This window comes from Plecotus auritus (assembly GCF_963455305.1).
Source record: "Plecotus auritus genome assembly, chromosome: 4".
Taxonomy (NCBI): Eukaryota; Metazoa; Chordata; class Mammalia; order Chiroptera; family Vespertilionidae; genus Plecotus; species Plecotus auritus.
The window spans coordinates 86,142,953-86,151,123 of NC_137775.1; the positions used below are offsets into that span (position 1 = coordinate 86,142,953).

Below are 8,171 nucleotides of genomic sequence, written 5' to 3' on the forward strand. Positions count from 1 at the left end.
AAGCCATGAAATTACCAAAAACTAATTAGTGAGTTACCGGTATTGTCCTCAAATCATGCCCCAATCATGTAGTATATATATCCAGTCCATAAAACTGTCTCTTGCCTTTTAGAATCAGATCCTGTGTGAAGGATTCCTAAAGATTAGGGCTTAATTCTGTTGGCTTCACATGTGCCAAGAGTGTCATAATAAATTTCACTTTATAGCTTGATGAACCAAACCATTCTGACAACCCTTTGCATCTTTATTCACAGAGGGATTAGACTTGGGCTCTTATCCAAGTCTCATTTAGAAATTACATATCTCTTCTAAAATATCTCATCCAAATTTTGTTGCACACCTTTCTGTATCTTGGTAAGACACAGAAATACCTAGTCTCTGTCCTCCAAAAGCTTACTTTCCAAAAGGAAAACGGGTCAATTAACCAGTGGCAATTTAGGGGACCTGAAAAATTACTTTAAATTGTTTCATTATTGGCATTTCTGGATCTGTTTTATATTCTTCCTGGAGGGGAAATGTTATTAAAAGAAAGAAAAAACAGAAAGAAAGGATATTCACTCTTTATTTCTGCTTCATGAAAGAACATATCAAGGACACAGCAGGTTTGCATTGTTGAGTAGTTCCTGAAATGTAGGCTATGAAGCCCTGGGGAATTGATCTAAAGAGATCACAAAATGTATATGCAGACCAAATGCATTTTATAATTGCAATAATACATTCTGAACATATAATCTGGCATGATTATGCCATTTCAAATCAGGAAAACACAGAAATGCATAATGTTGCTTGCTGTGAACATTTTGAGTGCCTAAGAGTTGACCACAAACTCAAAAATTTGAGAAGCAGCAACTAATTCAATTAATGACAATCTATTGTCATTTCTAAGACAGGCCTTTTTACTGAGGACTTTGATATTTAGTTCAGAGTCTCTTCTTACCACAAGTGTTGTCATCAACCTGGGACTTTCTTATCACCATTTATTCTTTCAACATGTTTATATTTTTGGCTTTAATAATCAAGACCATCACTCTGTTTCAACCACAAGTAAATTACCATCACTCAAAAATGTTAAATTCAAAAAGACACAACAAAAGAGAAAATTATTTCGTGTTCATGGATTGGAAGAATCAACATATTTAAAAGGGCCAAATTACCCAAAGCAATGTACAGATTTAGTACAATCCCCATCAAAATCTCAAATGGCATTTTAAAAGAAATAGAACAAAAAAACATCAGATTTGTATGGAACCACAAAAGACCCTGAGTAGCCAAACCAATCCCGAGGAAAAAAGAACAAAGCTGGAGATATCACACTATTGGACTTCAAATTACATTACAGAGCTCTGACAATAAAAACAGCATAGTATTGGCAGAAAAATAGACACAGAGACCAATGCAACAGAACTGAGAGTCCAGAAATAAAATCATACATTTATGGGTAGATCATTTTCGAGAAAGGAGCCCAAAACACGCAATGGGAAAAAGAGAGCCTCTTTCAGTAAAAGGTGCTGTGGGAATTGAAAAGCCACATGAAAAAGAATGAAACTAGATTACAGTTTGTCTCCTTGTACAAAAAAATATTTAAAAATGTATCAAAGACCTGAATATAAGGTCTGAAACAATAAACTACATAGAAGAAAACACAGGTACTAAACTTATGGACCTTAGTCATGGAAAATATTTTATGAACTTAACCCCAGAGACAAGGGAAGTACAGGCAAAAAAAAAATCAAAGGGACTATATCTTCTGCACAGCAAAAGAAACCGCCAATAAAACAAAGAGGGAGCTGACCCAGTGGGAGATGGTATTTGAGAATAATAGCTCCCACAAAGGTCTGATATCCAAGATGTATAAAGAACTCATAAAACTCAACACCAAACAAACAACCCAGCCATTTAAAAAGTGGGCAGAGGGCCTGAGCAGACACCTCTCCCAAGAAGACATATGAATGGCTAACAGATACATGAAAAGATGTTCAACCTCACAGCAGTTACAAAATTGCAAATCAAAACTACAATGAGATACCACTTCACACTTATTAGAGAGGCCTTTATCAACAAGACTAGTAGTAAGTGTTGGAGAGGTTCTGGAAAAATGGGAACCCTTCATCCACTGCTGGTGGGAATGTAGCTTGGTACAGCCACTATGGAAAGCAGTCTGGCAATTCCTCAAAAAATTAAGAACAGAGTTATAATATGACCTAGCAATCCCTCTCCTGGGTATATACCCGAGAAAAAATTGAAAATATGTTTATTCACAAAGATATATGCACCCCTTTGTTCATTGCAGCATTATTCACGGTGGCCAAGACAAGGAGACAACCGAAGTGTCCTGTGATAGAGGACTGGTTAAAGACAATGTGGTACATACAATGGAATACTGCTCAGCCATCAGAAAAGACAAAATACTGCCATTTGTGACAACATGGATGGACCTTGAGAACATTATGCTAAGTGAAATTAGTCAGTCAGAAAAAGCTAAGAACTGTATGCTATCGCTCATATGTGAGATATAAAACTGAAACTCTTAAACATAAACAGCAGTGTGGTGGTTGCCAGAGAGAAGAGCGTTTGAATGTGTAGGAGGCTGAAGGGTCCTAATATATGATGGCAGAAGATGATTTGACTTTGGATAGTGAGCACACAGTGCAATATATAGATCTTGTATTATAGAAATGTACGCTTGAAACCTACATGAGCCTATTAACTAATGTCACCCCAATAAATTTAATTTTTACAAAGGTTAAATTCAAACAATAGTTTTTGACACAAATCTTTTCTTTCTTGTTGTTTCCATAAGTATATTATTGTATATTCATGAGCCTCCACTAGCTCTCTTCAACCGCCAGTATGTCACCATCCAGCAGAAGTTTAAAGTGTTGGATGCTCAAAACTGGTGGCAGCAGCTGAACTTGATTATCACAGTAGTGTTAAACTGCAAAATGCTGAAAATGATTATATTAATGCCAGCTTAGTTGACACAGAAGAGGCGCAAAGGACTTACATCTTAACACTGGGTCTACTTCCTAATACAGGTTGTCATTTCTGGCTCGTGGTTTGGCAGCAAGAGACAGAAAGCAGATGTCATGCTAAACCAAGTTGTGCAGAAAGAAAAACGTTAAAAGTGCACATTACTGGCTAACAAACGACGACTGAGGGATACTGTTTAAAGAAACGGGATTCAGTGTGACATTCTTGACAGAAGATGTGAAGTCACAGTATACAGTACATCTACTGCAATTAGGAAACATCAGTAAGTCCTGGCTGGGTAGCTCAGCTGGTTAGAGCATAGAGGGCAGGCCAAGTTCATGGGTTTGATCCCCATTCAGGTCACATTTAAGAATTAACCAATGAATACATAAAATAAATGGAAAAACAAATCAATGTTTCTCTCTCTCTCTAAAACTCGATTTAAAAATATATACCAATAGAGGTGAAGCCAGAACAATATCTCATGTTCATTATGCCATCTGGCCAGATTTCAGAGTCCCTGAATCACCAGTTTCATTTCTCAGTTTCCTATTTAAAGTGAGAGGATCTGGTTCCTGGGATCCTGAACATGGGCCTGCAGTGATTCACTGTAGTGCAGGCATCAGCAGTCAGACACCCTTTCTCCAGGAGACACCTGTCTTGTTCTGATTGAAAAAGGAGATGATATTGCTCTCCCCAACCTGGCAACGCACTCTCTCATTCATTTGTGCGCTCTCTGCCCAGAGGACGGTGACCATTCGTGTTTAGCGGCAACCTAGCCCCATAGACCCGGCAGGCTCCAAAGGACTAAGCTTTAATATGAAACAAAAATCTGGATGCTGCCGAAACCGGTTTGGCTCAGTGGATAGAGCGTCGGCCTGCGGACTGAAAGGTCCCGGGTTCGATTCCGGTCAAGGGCATGTACCTTGGTTGCGGGCACATCCTCAGTGGGAGGTGTGCAGGAGGCAGCTGATCGATGTTTCTCTCTCATCGATGTTTCTAGCTCTCTATCCCTCTCCCTTCCTCTCTGTGAAATATCAATAAAATATATATTGTAAAAAAAAAAATCTGGACGCTGACATTTGTTTTGGCCTTGATGAAGATAAATTGAACTTTTTCCATGGCAGGGTGGACAAAGATGGAACACTGGGAACCCAGGAGGCGCACCTCTTTAATGTTGCATCACAAATAAATTGTCTTGCCACACCACAAAAAAAAAAAAAAAGAAAAATGAGATGATATGAAGAAAGAAAGAAAGAAAGAAAGAAAGAAAGAAAGAGAAAAGGAAAGAAAAGAAAAGAAGAGAAAGAAAAGAAAAGAAAAGAAAAGAAAAGAAAAGAAAAGAAAAGAAAAGAAAAGAAAAGAAAAGAAAAGAAAAAAGAAAAATGAGATGATATGAACATTAAACAACTGTTACTGATATGAGAAAATATCGAATGGGACTTTTTCAGTCACCTAATCAACTCAGATTTTCATACATGAGGATAACAAAAAGAGCAAAGTTTATGAAGGGGATTAAAATGTACAGAAATGATGGAAAGAACTTTATAAAAGAAAAGCCTTCATGTCCTGCTTTTGATTCTTCACCAATCAAAATAATGACTGAAAATACAGGGGGATCAGGATAGGCCTAGAAGAAGAAACACTGCCAGGTGACAGAGACCCAGAACTATCCTCCAAAAATGCAAGACACTATGGAGAACAGTGAGAGCGCTCAACGGAAACGAATTCGAGAAGACAGAGAGGCTAACACAGCTCAGAAGGTGTGGCAGATGAAACAGAGGCTGAGACCAAAAGAAAAAGATGGTTTATTGAAATGAGACTGAATGAAAAAGAAAAAGGTGGTTATACTGGAAACCTATTCTCACGAAGGTGGGGTTTGTGTCAGTCATTTTGGTTGGCACTTTTGTTGGCTGGACACTGTTGTTTTTCCAGCAAAATGTCCTATAAATAAAACAAGCTTGTCCAGCAAGCTTCTGCACTAATAGCTGATAGTGTTGCATTCATCTGTTAGCAAACCCCTCATACCCCCAAAATGGAGCAAAATAGACACCAACTGATAAATGATATATTCAGTCCTCAGCCCAACATTCCCAAGGCGCTGTCCCAGATTATAAACAGCGATCTAAATGAAAGACTTTAATGCCTGTTAAAAACTGACACATTTTACAACTGTATTCATACATGTTAAGCATAATATTTCACCCGACCAGATCGAGAAATACCATTTATCACAGGATTTGTTTTGGGGCCTATCTAGATTTTAACCTGCACTTGATTCAAGCAACAAATATCGTGGTTTTATCTACGTTATTACTGAAAAGAAAATGACCTTTAAAATAATGCACATAATGTATAGTGTACTACTGCATGAGTATTGGTAATCAGGGTAAATATCTATAATAATAAAAGAGTAATATGCTAATTAGACCAGACAGCTGAACCACCTTCCAGACATCCTTCCAGATCCGGACAACCCTCAGGACAAAGCCAGGGCTGTGAGGGCCAAGGTAGCCGCTGTGGCTGAGAGGGCCAACCCCCTTGCACAAATTTTGAGCATCAGGCCTCTATTATTTTATAAGTACCTAACTAATAGTACTTCTGTGGTGAAATGTACTTTTTTTTAAGGGCTCAATTTGAAACATCTGTTACCATTAAAAAAAAGAAAAATTAAGAAAAAAACCCTAAAACTTTAAAGGATATGTTGACATGCAGTGAGCCATAGGAGAGACTGGGAGAACCAATATTCTAGACTGCCTAGAGGCAGCCTGATTGGTTCGAGAACAGAGTCACAAACCTCATCCCAATAAAGCAGCTGTACTTAATGGCTTTTTTTCCTAATGTTCATTAGTTATCTTCTGTTGAAAAATGTTCCCTACATTTCTTCTACAGACCAATATACATCCTCTTCCAACTACTTTTTATTATTTGATAAAAATAAAATGTGGATAATAGATGGCACCAATGATCTGTTTGATAAAAGCCATGAGTAGTGATCAGGGAGTTTGTGAATTTTCAAATATCATTTCCTCTGGGAAACTCTCTTATTTTCTAGTAAAATAATCCATCCTCTATACACTTAGAACAAGATCTTCATTCTATGATTGCTACTTTTATCATATCTATATTTTTTCTTGATTTGTTTCTACCTCACTTATATTCCAGTTTCCTTTTATTTCTAAAATGCTATTTTTATGGATAAAAGTAGCATACTTTGTCCAAATCTCCCCTGAACCCTACTCATTTCTCTGTTATCTAAGAGAAAGCTGGAATTTACCAGAATAAATATTGAAGCAGCCAATTAATATGAATGGCTATTCTAATATAAAAAATAGAAAGGTCTAATTTGTTTTGAAAAAAACTTTGGAGGCACAGCAAACCATCTTTTTTTATTATTATTATTATTATTATTATTAAATATATTTTATTGATTTTTTTTACAGAGAGGAAGGGAGAGAGATAGAGTTAGAAACATTGATGAGAGAGAAACATCGATCAGCTGCCTCCTGCACACCTCCCACTGGGGATGTGCCCACAACCAAGGTACATGCCCTTGACCAGAATCGAGCCTGGGACCTTCAGTCCGCAAGCCGACGCTCTATCCACCTAGCCAAACCGGTTTCAGCACAGCAAACCATCTTGACTAGGAAACTATCTGAACCATTATTCTCTATTTCATTTCATCTGAATCTTGCCCACCTAGGTGTCTGTCACTGGTAATAAATATATGCCCACAGCTGGTCCAAGCTCTTTGTTCTTATCAGTACCATATCTCTCAGAACAAAACAAAACAGGGGACAGGCAAGAGTTCAGATTCTTTTGACCTCACTGCATGGGTCTTAAAGATGCACTCAACATCAGATTGCAGCTAGATCCATTTTGTGTAGTTAATATATTGATTTAAAGTTTTTGGCTATGAATATTGTCAGGCAGAAAAGAAGTCTCCATTTCTTCATTTCTACACTATTCTTTCACTACACTGATGTGCTTCACTCATCTTTTCATCTGTCTTGTTAGCATTGGAACTCCTGACTTGGTGATTGGGTGTGTTTATTTACTTAGAAGTTTGAATTAGATGTGCTTGGTTTTGCTTTTGTTCTAACAATCTTGGCAGACACTTTCTGCCACCCTATAGGGTAATAAAATTTCTGGCCTGAAACTTAAGCAACAAACACAGGAATCCCAGCACTCTCTGCTTAAAGTGTCGCTTCCCAAAATGAGGGATAGAGTTTGGCAAAAACAGATGCAGAACTCTGTATTTTGAAAATAACCTGGCAGCATAGAGAAAATATAAAATCATTTTCTGCCTTCCCAATAAGAAGTGTTTAAAATGTAAAACCTAAAATCATTTAACCTAAAGTAGCCTGGCTGGGGCTTCTGGCTATGTACATCATGCTGACCTAATAAAGGAAAAGTGTCCACCCAATTTGGTAAAACATCAGATGTTGACAGTGATGTGTGATTCATTTAATCTCACCTCTCCTATTGCCACCAAGCATCTAAGGGCAGAAACATTTACAAAACATCAGCATGTCAATGAATTGCTTTCTCTTTTCTATTTAACCTAAAGACAATCATCAATTCACCACATAATAAACCTTGAATCAGGGAAACCAGAGGAGAAACACATGGACGTTATTTCCCTCAACAGAGGAGAGCATCTGTACATTACCCTATTTCCAGCACATATTCAGAAACACAGAATGTGCATTGAGAGCCCTTTAAAAGCAATATGATTATCTGGATTTTCTGGAGTTAGTTGGCCTTCCCTTCCATGGTGTGTAGAGGGGACTGACCAAGTGGTAGGTGAATTCCAGACCACCTTGTGGAGCATAGAAAGTATAGCTCAAGGGAGCCACCTGCTGCCAGAGGGACATCCAGGGCAGAGGAAACTGTATAAAATTAGCAGCCATTTAATATTTTTGTCAGTTCACACAAAAACACTGCTGGGGATGGTTAAGAAACACCAGTAAAATAACATAAATAATAAGGAGGATTTAAGCTCTTTGAGCTACTTCTGCCTCTTAGCATTTTTTTTTTTGTGTGTGTGTGTGGGACTTATCAAAAGCATCAAGAGTCCTAAATTCTATATTTTGGTTTTAAACTCTATTTCCTTTTCATGCAATTATAGGAAGCTTCCTGTGGCAGCCATGCCCAGGAGAAAATACAAACAAACAAACAAAAAACACAGAAGGTAAAAT

General features: G+C 37.7%; 1 pseudogene across 1 annotated transcript; it reads left to right on the forward strand.

Annotated features, from left to right (window-relative positions):
- Positions 1–1,972: 1,972 nt before the first annotated feature.
- LOC308246725 (tyrosine-protein phosphatase non-receptor type 2-like) lies at positions 1,973–4,790 on the forward strand (annotated as a pseudogene). Its single transcript has 4 exons — positions 1,973–2,069; positions 2,904–3,253; positions 3,359–3,651; positions 4,361–4,790. The product of its transcript is annotated as a tyrosine-protein phosphatase non-receptor type 2-like (transcript).
- The last annotated feature ends 3,381 nt before the right edge of the window (positions 4,791–8,171 follow it).